Below are 10,849 nucleotides of genomic sequence, written 5' to 3' on the forward strand. Positions count from 1 at the left end.
CCAGAGCATGGACATTCACTTGGCCATCAATAATAACTCAGGCCAATGACATGGACACAGATACCAGTTTCAGCAGGACCACAGACCCAGACATAGCCCTTGGCAGCAGCCTGGGCTAGGACCTCACCATGGCCTCCTCATACTTGCCTGTTCCTCACCACTGTTGAGTCTTCAGTTCCACCTTTCTCTCCACAGTGTATGAGCCCCACGGCTTTGCTTTCTCCTCCATCTCTCCATCATGTACTCCATCTTTTCCATATTTCCATCACACATCTGTTCATTGTACTGGTGCCTGAGGCCAGTACTTAGGTGTCTTCTTCGGGGCCTCCCCAGGCCAGTGTGGCTGGGGTGGGTATGTGAGTGTCTCTGGTCCTTAAGTCTTATTCCAGAAAGAAGAAACTTACAATAAACTTTTACTTATCATAAATTTATTTATTATTGATTGATTGATTGATTGCAGCATTTTCCTTCGCTGGCAGTTTGTTGACTGCCTCATGTGGTTTCAGATGTAGATATGGTCACTTAAGCCATCAGGAGCTCTGTCACTGGGTCTTTCAATTTCTGTTTTATGTCCATGTCACTTCACCCTAGGGGATGCTACAAAGCACATTGAATTTGAGGAACTAAGCACATTGATGAGCTTCTAAAGTTTCCCAGCTTCATAGAGTAGTGGAGGGTGCCATGGGTTGTGATGAGTGTTTGGGGGACAGAGGTGGCGGGTTATGAAAGAGGATGATGACCATGGTAGCTTTGAGACAGACAGCTGCTAGCCGCGGCAGAGTGCTAAGAATTAAAGTGGAGCAGGGCTTGCAACACTGCTGACTCATTGTGTAGGCATCAAGAGGAGGAAAAGCAATGTGGGGGAAGCCATCTTGAGAAGTGTAATGATAGAGGCAACACCCCGGGAATCAGAACTGAGAATGTGAGGAAACGAAAGGCGATGCCATGGAGAAAGCAGCATATTTCAGAGGCAGAAAACGTGGGTCTCCTCTGCCCTTTCTGGTCTGAGAAGCTGTAGGAGGTGGGTATTTCTGTCATCTGTAAAATGGAGCCAGTGGTGTCCTCACCCTCCCTATCACACAAGGGTGCATCATGACAACACTTTTTGCGTTAAATGAAAGCATGAAAGCCCCACAATGCAGAAGTTGGCCAATTGACCCTGGGGCAGATACAAATAAATAGATGAGCATAAAAGGGAAACAGAGAGACAAGATGAATAGTCAAAGTGTCAAGAAGGAGCAAAGAACCAAGTTCCAAATTCAATGGTGCTGACAGGTGACGGACGGACTTTTGCAAAATGGCAGCATTAGAAAGGTAAGCGCCAATGAGCCTGCAGTCATACACTCACTGTGAGGAGGCAGAGTACCTACTACTGTGTAAAGGGAGACAGGCAGAGAAGGTGGGTCACTGGGGGAACCACAGGATGGATAAGGAAAAGTCAAGGGACAATCTCTTTACTAAGTGACACTGTCTTGATGTCAAGTGTCTCCTGAAAGCACGTAAGTTGAAGGCTTGTTCTTCAGCCGATGGCCCTATTAGGAGGTAGTGGAATCTTCAGTGGGTGGGGATTAACAGAAGGAAGTTAAGTCGATTGGAGGCCTGTCCATGAAGGAGATATTGAGACCCCTTCCTTCTCTAACTCTACTGCTCCTGTCTACAATGAGGTGGGCATCACTGTTCCACCACTCACACACTGCCATGATGTTCCGCCCCGCCGCAGTTCCAAGAATATCAGATCAAACTGGCCAGGAACAGAAACCTCTGAAATTATGAGCCAGAGTAACTACATTTTCCTTTCAAATGTCATCTGTCTCAGGCATCTGTCTCAGCAATGGCAAGCTGCCTGATGCAATACGGTTGAAGGGAAGGGCAGAGATTGCAGGATGATGGTGGAGCTTTTTGAAGGATGAGGTATAGAACAAGAAGCAAAGGCTGCATTTGAAGACTCACCTTATCTTATGCTTAGGATGGATGAGAGCTTTACTCAAAATAGCAATGAAGAAAGGAATGCTACTTGCTTTTTCTCCCCTAAGAAGGATAACATTCACTTATTTATTTATTTTTTAATCTAATGATTTGGTTCCAAATGGATGTTGGAGCAAATATAAGAGAGAACAGAGAAATAGTCGCTTTCCTAGCCAAAGGGATGCTTCTGTGGTACAGCGTCCTGAGAGGTGAAGGAAAAGGGTTATGGAAGGAGGTGACAACACTGATTGGCCTTTCAGGAAGGGAGCTGGTGAAAATGGGATGATTGTGCTTGATTTAGGGGTGAAGTTGAGCGGCAAAGGACAATGGGGGCTGAAAGGGCTCTGCTGAGCAATTCTTTTGTTTGTGGGCAAGATGTTGTTGCTGAAGGGTTCAAGGGGAGTGGGAGGGCAGGGAAAAAGTGGGAGGGATGATGGATTGCCGATGAACCTATGAAGAATGAGGCAAAGCAGCATGAAACCATTTGTTTGGGCTTTATAGATTTTCTAATAAAAACGTCAAGGTTTTCCACACCATTTTGAAAATGTCATCAAATGCAAAGCAGCTCTCCTTGTGCTGGTGACAAAGGCTGCATTTCCAACGGTAAATTCCAGCTTGAGATGTAATAACAAACCTTGTCGGCTTTCCTCCAGCTCAAACCAGGGGTCAGGTTTGGTCCAAGACCCTTCAAGTTGACCTTTGACCCTTCACAGTAACTGAAACCTCCCAATAGAACCCAGAACTTTCTTTGCTATAGAGCATAGGAAGAGCAATTAAGGCTTAGGATTTTGCTGGATGGAAACATCTCTAAAAGCAGAAATTATACTTCTGAGCCATATTTGGGGGATGGGGACCTCCTTCTGAGTAGCTGACACGAGTGTTTCCCGATGTAGCTATTATACAGTTCTGCCACAGATCCTTGTCTCTAGTGCCTCCTCCTGCACCAAATTTCATACACTTCCTTTTAAAAATAATTTTAGAGAGTCTTCACTTACATGACAGTCCAGCTCAAAACCTGCATTAGGCTTTCCTTTGCCTTGGCTTTCCTTGTTCCCTTTTCATAACTGTTTTCTAAAACCCAAGAAATCCCAAATGCTACCATTTCAAAATAGAATTCATCTTGGAATGAGGGAGATGTTTGATACCATTTCACCACTCAGAACTCAACTCCAGAGAGCTTTACCAGTTGCAGAACATCTTCAAGTGGAAATGAAATTCCATTAGACACTCTTGAGCTTGATTTGGTTTTCATAAGACTTAAAAGCAAAGACTCACAAACCAAAACCAAACATAAACTGTGCTTCTCCAAAAACTGCATCAAATATCAAGCTTTCATAGCTCAACTGATGCTTGATAAATCTTAACTAAAAAAAAAAATCCTTCTTTATTGCAGAATGTCTCATTACAGGAACATATCACTCATCTTTCCCTTTTAAATTCAATGCTAGTTCAATTGACTGGCCATCTATACCCTCATTCTTCATAGCTAAATCCTTCTTTGTTTGTTTGTTTCTTCCTTCTTTTTTCCCTCCCTCCCTCCCTCCCTCCCTCCCTTCCTTCCTTCTTTTTTTCTTTCTTTCTTCATTTATTTCTGGACAGGGTCTCATGTAGCCCAGGCTGGTCTCCAACTCAGTATAGTCAAGGATGGTCTTGAACTTCTGATCCTTTTGTTAGACCACCAAGTGCTAGGATTATAGCATACCCAAACTTTGCTTAGTTTTGGCAAATTTGTTACATGGATCCCTTGCTTGCTCAAGTTCAACCAGTCTACCCCAATCCTGAACTCTTCACTTTAGGCTTCCCACTGCAATGCCTTTGTATGTCTCTGCCTATAGGAATTCTGCCATCCCTTCAAGGTTTGTCTCAGGAGCCACATCTTTCATATAGTCACATTTGATTGCCTTAGTTTGCCAACCATAATTTCACCTTTCTTTGGAACCTTTGATTTCCCAGTGGAAATCAAACCAATGTGCCTTTAGTGGATCCATTTTAACATGTGCACTCTAGGTCCTGCCTTCTGGTCTAATACAAAGTACATTGTCTCTATAAAGTAGAGGCTCATGCCTCATATGTGTTTGAACCCCCGGCAATAGCACTTGAACCAGGAGAGAAAAGGCAGTGAAGGTTCCTCATGCCTGTCAGGAGGACGGCAGCACCAGGGCAATGGGTTGGCTGTCCTCTGCTCCCCTGAGCCACCTGGAGTGTTGGCAAGCCAGAATGGCGTGTATAGACGAGAATTTTGTTTTGTGCAGAAACAAAGCTTTGAGAAGTTCTGTCCAGCAGTTTCTAGCCACACTTTTGTGCCATGTAGGAAATCATTACATGGATGTTTGGCAATGGCTCAAATATTAGCCATAGAGATTGGGTAAGTTAGACCTGTACATACTAGTAGGTCATGACAAGAGTCTTGATACAACACTCTAAGAAGGAGTGTTGCTTGTCACTTATGACAACTGGACCAAACATTATGACTGTTTTTAAGTATAAACTAGAAAAGTCTTATTGTGTGTGTGTGTGTGAGAGAGAGAGACAGAGAAAGAGAGAAAGAGACAAGGTTTCTTTGTGTAGCCTTGGCTGTCCTGGAACTCACTGTGCAGTCCAGGCTGGTCTCAAACTCAGAGATCCACCTGCCTCTGCCTCCCTGAGTGCTGGGATTAAAAGCTTGCACCACCACCACCTGGCTGAAAACAATCTTTCTATGTACATCCATCCATCTGCTCATCCATCCATCCATGGATTCATTAATTCATTCAATGGACAGATTTCAAGTACATGCCACATACCAGGAGAATCCAGAAGTATGTAAAACGGTAATAACTGTCCTCATACACATGCCAGAGCACATACATACTCAGTCAGCTGTCTGTAGTCACAGGATCCTCATCTGCCTCGTCAACCACCCCTCAAATTGAAAATATGCCAGAAAAAAAAAAGTTAGGCATGCAGAGCTTGTGCAAAAGTTGTTGTTGTTCTCTAAGCAATATACAACAACGGCTATTTACACAGTGGTTACCTTATACATCATCTAGAAAAGACTTAAAGATAAGTAAGGATGTGCCTTGGTTATAGGCCAGCACTAAGCTATTTTATATAAGGGATCTGGCAACATTTGAACTTTGGCTTCCCCTGGGAATCCTGGAACCAGAGACTACAGATACTAAGGGACAATGTACCTATACAGTATCAAGTGGTTCAAAAAGAGAAAGACAGATGGCAGTAGACCTGATGGAGTAAGCACGTCACTGGGGCAGAGAGAAGAGCTGAGGGAGGCAAATGTCAGATGCGCCCTTGGCAGGACAAGATAATAGAAACCTGGAATCTTAGTTTCCATGGTTTAAAAGCAAACTAGTGAGGACTACCTGTTGATGTGTCTGTGCAAATTAGACACAGTAACACACAGCAAGCGCTTAGCGTACGTCGAAAGGGACCTGGGTGCCTGTCACAGACAGAGCCTTTTCTTCTTGCAGCCTTATGGGCAGCCTGGGGACGCCTTCCGTATTCCTGCAGAACCTTCAGTCTTTCTGTGTCTCCTTTCAAATCTGTAAATAGGACAAACAATCCTTGTTTCCTCCTCAAAAAAAAAAAAAAAACAACCACTACCACCATCAGTACCACCACCACTATCGCCATCACCACCATCACCACCACCACTACCACCGCCACTATCAACACCACCACCAACAACAAAAGAAGTAGGAGTCCAGGTGAGAATCATTGTGCCAGCCCTTTATATTTTGGTCTGAAGGAGGTCAGATCACTTCTGAGGCCAGCCCTTACCACAGAGACAGCAGAAGGGCTGGGCTTTGAAGACTGGGCCTTGGACCCTCAGGGGCAGATTGGCAAGCACAGCAGAACTCTGGGAAGAGAGCCAGTCTGAGGTGGGGGCTGGCTGAAAGGCAGCTTACAGTGACTGCTGAGAAGCAACAAAACAGTGACACAAACAGGAAGCTGGTGAGGCCATGTGGCCTTGTGAGATCAGAAGAACCCGGCAGTGAGGGTGGGGTGGGGGCTGGGGCAGGAATGTAGAAATGACGCAGCCTTCCTAAGAAGAAAGTCCTCTGCTGTGACTTGGAATTAATGCTGCTATTGAAGTATGGACTGAAGCTTCTATCCCTTTCAATTTTTTTTTTTTTTTTCCCTGAAAGGGACAATGGAAACCTGCCTATTTACAGCCCCCTTTCCCCCATCCCAGTTTCTGTTGGGAAAAGGTGTTCCTACCTCTGTCTTTCACACTCAGGCATCTGCTTGGTAATTAGTGGACTCTCCGTCTCCAGACATGATTTTTACCCCGGCTGATTCCAAAGACTGGATTCTCTGCCTTATTATTTTTTAGAAAACTGCCCAATAGAAGCATCTAGCAGATGATTGACTCTCAGTGACACCGGGATCTTCACCCAAAATAATACAAGGAGATTGCAGATTGATTCATGGGATGGAGCACCGAGCAGCCCAAACTCCATCTTGTCTCCCGAGCTCCATCTCCAATCTCCTGTCAGTCTGAGAAATGGATAGAACAGCCTGAAGTCATTGAACAGAGTTATGTTGGCAATCACCTTTCCGATTCTTGCATATAGGTGCCGATACCTCAAGAGGACCTCGGCAAAGGCATAACAGGGTGGCTTTATTTAGTATTATGACAAGCAAATGTTTGAATACCAAGGAGCTCAAGAGCTTCACAGCAGCAGGGGAAAGCAGAGGAGGGGGCGACCAAAGCCCTCTCCCATGATGCCTGCTTCCAATTCCAGTAGCCCTGTACAGTGCTAAAAGGAGAGTGCTAACAAGAAAGGTTATTCAGTGGTTCTCTGAGGAAATCCAAAGGTAACAAACAAGTGTGGACTGAGAGTAGACGTCAGGAGGCTGAGCGCTACTTTGGAAAACTGCCGAGGTATTTAAAAACAGCACTTTCTTATTAACCCAAGCACAATGCTGAAAGTCCTTTAAAATAACTCCCCCCCCCCCCCCAGATGCCACCTGCATCTGACATGGCAAAAGGATGAATGCCAGGGCCGTCCACCGATCCTGGAAACGCTCTTAAGGAACAGCCTCGACTGATTGTTCTGGCACAAACACATCACAAACTAATTTATGTATTCCTGCAGCTGCAGCCCAGGCGAGGCGGGTGGAGGAGTCGGACCAATTCACAGTTGACTAGTGCTGCCTCGTTCTTTGCAGATTTTGGCATTTAACTATAATTAAGATTTATTGTTCACTAGCTTGCAGGTCAGGGCAAGCGTGACAATATGGGTAACTTTTCTGTTTACTAGTGAAATGTCTAGTAGGAGGAAGCCTCAGCCCTTCCAGGCAGCGTCTGACAGGAATAAAGAGAGCCTCTCCACTCCAGGACCCTCGCATTACCGATTTTAATCAGACGTGTGGAGTCACTCGTCGGGAGGGCAGGAACAGATCGGAAGCAGTCAGTGAACTGTGCTGTCGCTTTTGCACCAGAAGGGTATGGGCCAGAAGCCAAATCAATTATTGCTGATCTTCTGGATTTGAGGAGAGGACTGTCTGCTTGATGCAGGAGGGAGAGAGCCCTTGATGCTGACAAAGGTTATGCGGCAACCAGGACCTGTGGGTTTTTACTGCCCCTCCCCGCCACCCAGACAAGGGCACTCCTTCATGCCACTTCATTCTCAAGGATGCCCTTGGATTAAATCTGATGGCCGGAGGCGGAGGGAGAGGAGGGTTAGCCGTCCGAAGCCGCTCACCTGCTCTCATCGTTTGTCCGCTGAGGTCCTGTGCGGGTGACCCAGGGTGCTCAGTGGGCACGAGCACACAGGCCACGTGAAGCAGGCACAGGAAGGAGGCGCCACCGCCCCACTGGTTTAGTGAAGGCAGAAATGCTAAAGCCCGATAAACTTCTATTCCTCGCATCTATAATTTACCGTCACTGTTGCTTGGCTTCCTTGCTACATTTTTCTGTGACTGTATAAATCAGAAAAGCATCCCTCTATGTGGGCCAGAGATGTGGACTCAAGAGTGTTCTCCAGTCACCTTCCAGAGAATGAAGGAAAAATCCTCGGCTTTTTTTTGTTTTTTGTTTTTGTTTTTTGAGGAGGGTAGTATTACTGAATAAAGAATGTAATTTTACTTGATAATATTAAAAAAAATCTCTTTGTGTCTCACCTCATTCTATAACAGATTTAAAAGGGGGCATTGAAAAAGCCATGGAACACTTTAGGTGGAGAACTAAGGATAAAACAGCTCAGAAAACTGCACAGTCCCTGCACACAGCCTGTTGGCAACCGACCTAGCAGCTGGCGGTTTCTGCTCTGTGTGATTTGGTACACCAGTGTTGCCTGATCGCAAACATATTTGTTTTTCTCTTTACCAGAAAAAAAAAAAGATTTGGGGCTTCTAAGAAGTGGAGTTTTGTTTTGACATTTGAGAGAGGCTGTGAGAGCAGCATTTTTTCCCCCTGAAGTTGAAACGCATATGAAAATCAGGTTAATGGTGGACAGGCATGTGCTTTAAACTCGGATTTAAAAGAAAAGTCCTCATTTTTAATAACGGAAGATTTCTAATCTTGTGGGATCCAGTTCAATTATGGTGTTGATTGAATCATGGAAGAGGAAAATGTAGTTGGGGGAAGAAGATTCTGATGCTTGGATTTAGACCTTGGTAGCATCCTCAGCCTTCTTTTAAATGGTGAATTCAGGGTAATGTTCAGCTGTTGGCGGTTCAAATGAGCTTTGCCCCAGCCTGAGGTGCAAGTCAGTGTCATAGAGGGCAAACTGGACCCATACGCAAGGCTCATTTACCAAGTGCCGAGACTTTGAACTTGGTAACGCTGAGCAAGGTCGTTTCTAGTGAACACAACTCACCACACAGCTCTCTCACGCTGCTGATTCAAGCAAAACACGTTCATAAACACACGCTTCCGCCACCATGGATGCAGATGCATGGAAAGGACATGTAGGACACTGAAGCCATTTAGTGAGCAGGACGCGGCGGATCGGCTGCTCTTAGGTGCCCTAGAGGGGAGGAGGGAAGCTGCCCACACTCAGAACAGGTGGGCAGCCGGAGGAAATTCACTTTGCTCTCAGCTGGGGAGGGCTTTGTGGAGGAAGCAGTATTTCAGGAGCTGCTGGAATGATTGCAGGAGACAGCTTGACGGGATGGGATGGGGCAGGCATCCAAGCCCAGGGACTCCTGCCCAGGAACGAAGGAAATCTTCAAGGAGGGGTTGTGTGCTTAGCTGAAAGGGCAGTGGGACCGGTTCCAAGGAAGAAAGAGCATAAACAGGTGGCTTGGGTGCCCAGGATGGAGGAGGTCCACTTCCGTCATACGCAATTACCTGGTCCTGGACATTTGAACTTGGTATCGAGAGGGTCGTATGGGCGGCTGGGGATGTGGCGAGGGGGTGGTGCCTGTTTGGTGTGGACAAGGTGCTTGGGTTTGATCTGCAGAGCGCCATTAAGGAGAATGATACAGAGCTAGGGGCGCGACTCAGTGAGAGTGTGCCTATTAGCCTGGTCCCACCCCCAGCACAACATGGAAGGAACGGAGGAGCGAAGGAAGGGGAGTCTGGCTATGACCCTCAAGCTCTTCCATGTTACTTAATTTTCTGTGACTATAATGAAACACCTAAACTAAGTGACTCAAAAAAAAAAAAAAAAGAAGAAAGAAAAAGGTTTATTTTGCCTTACAGGTCTAATATTCCATTTCCAGGTCAGAGGGCCCCATAGGTTTGGACCTCTGGCAGAAGGATCACATTGTTCACACATGCTTTTGCAGGACGGCAATGTCATTACATCACTGTCTCAGTGAGTGTTCTGTTGCTGTGAAGAAACAGCGTGGCCACGGCAACTCTTATAAAGGAAAACATTTGATTGCGTTTACAGTTTATAGTTTCAGAGGTTTAGCCCATTATCACCATGGCAAGAAGCATGGCAGTGTGCAGGCAGACATGGTGCTGGAGAGTAGCTGAGCGTTCTACCTATGGATCCTAAGGCTGCAGGAAGATAGCAAGACTCTGGGCCTGGTTTGAGCTTCTGAAACCTCAAAGCCTACCTTCAGGACACGCTTCCTTCAACAAGGCCACATTAACTTCCACTTTTAAGGATTACTGCCCTCCTGATCCTTTTAAGTAGTTCCACTCCCTGATGACTAAACATTTCAATATATGTGCCTATGGCAGCCATTCTTATTCAATCACTACAATTATGAGCCATGAAGCCCCCTTCCCCCCGCAAGGACTAGCTGGGGTTCCACAATCCATTCTGGGGACTACCCACCTTGACCCAAGACCCTCAGACTATCCAATCCATAACAGCATGTCAGGAGTAGAAGCGACCGTATTTATGATGTCATGGACCAAGGATTGGCACTTTGCTTTGCTCTTCTGTATCTCCATCCTCTCCACATCTTGAGTATCTGCATTTCACCTGTTCTCAGAGCTGCTTATTTTTTGTGGGTTTCTTGTTGTTTCTTGTTTTATGGAAGTTCTTTGTATATTAAGTACATGTGTCTCATTGGGACAAGGCTGCCATATTTGTCTGTACCCTAGTAGTATTCAGTTTGATTGATTTTTCTTAATTAACCAAGTTAATGATTTAAAAAGATATTTTATTTTTATTTATGTTGTATTTTTGCTCAACTATACTTGCTTATTAATGGGGCTGAAGGTTTTTCTCATGTGTGTGTTAAGAAGGCATACCTTCTTTTGAAAGTATCCTTTTGCCTACTATTGGAGTATACTGAGTGCTCTTTATCATCTATCTATCTATCTATCTATCTATCTATCTATCTGTCATGTCTGTCTATCATCTATCAGTCTATCATCTATCTATCATCAATCAATCAATATATCTATCTCTATGTATCTATGTATCTATTTTTTAATCTATATATCTATCATCTATCAATCTTTCATTCTATCTCT

General features: G+C 45.1%; 1 long non-coding RNA gene across 1 annotated transcript; it reads right to left on the bottom strand.

The window, feature by feature from the left end:
* Positions 1 to 464: 464 nt before the first annotated feature.
* Positions 465 to 6,459, bottom strand: LOC132654568 (uncharacterized). The gene is made up of 3 exons (XR_009592189.1): positions 6,184 to 6,459; positions 5,325 to 5,504; positions 465 to 597 (listed from the first exon to the last, which is right to left on the bottom strand). It is a non-coding gene; the product is annotated as an uncharacterized LOC132654568 (long non-coding RNA).
* Between the last annotated feature and the right edge of the window lie 4,390 nt (positions 6,460 to 10,849).

Source organism: Meriones unguiculatus, chromosome 6, assembly GCF_030254825.1.
Source record: "Meriones unguiculatus strain TT.TT164.6M chromosome 6, Bangor_MerUng_6.1, whole genome shotgun sequence".
Classification (NCBI taxonomy): Eukaryota; Metazoa; Chordata; class Mammalia; order Rodentia; family Muridae; genus Meriones; species Meriones unguiculatus.